The sequence below is a fragment of the Triticum dicoccoides genome, chromosome 4A (assembly GCF_002162155.2).
Source record: "Triticum dicoccoides isolate Atlit2015 ecotype Zavitan chromosome 4A, WEW_v2.0, whole genome shotgun sequence".
Lineage (NCBI taxonomy): Eukaryota > Viridiplantae > Streptophyta > Magnoliopsida > Poales > Poaceae > Triticum > Triticum dicoccoides.
Window position 1 is genome coordinate 602,340,219 of NC_041386.1, and position 420 is coordinate 602,340,638.

Sequence of the window (420 nt, forward strand, 5' to 3'; positions counted from 1 at the left end):
AAATAAAATAAAATAAATAAGTTTTTTGTTATAAGTAGAAACAAAACAAAATAAATAAAGCAAAAAAGAAAACAAAAAAACAGTCAAAAAATAAAAAATATGCCACCTACTAGGCCGCCACGGCCTGAATACGACTAGAAACCCATTGATGGGCTAGGATTCAGGCCCGCAGAAGGCCCAGTAGGCCCATCAGGCATAGAAGTGACATTTAGGCCCGTAAGCCTGCAATGGAGAGGAGCTCGAGAGGGGTGCGGCAGTGGGGCTTATAAACCACTGCGCGCCCCTCTCAACTAGCGAGGTGGGACTAAACTTTCGACGCGGGCGCAGCAGCACAGGACCTCTGGTCCCGGTTGGTAGCACCAACCGGGACTAAAGGGGTGCATTGGTACCGGTTTGTGGCACCAACCGGTACCAATGCCC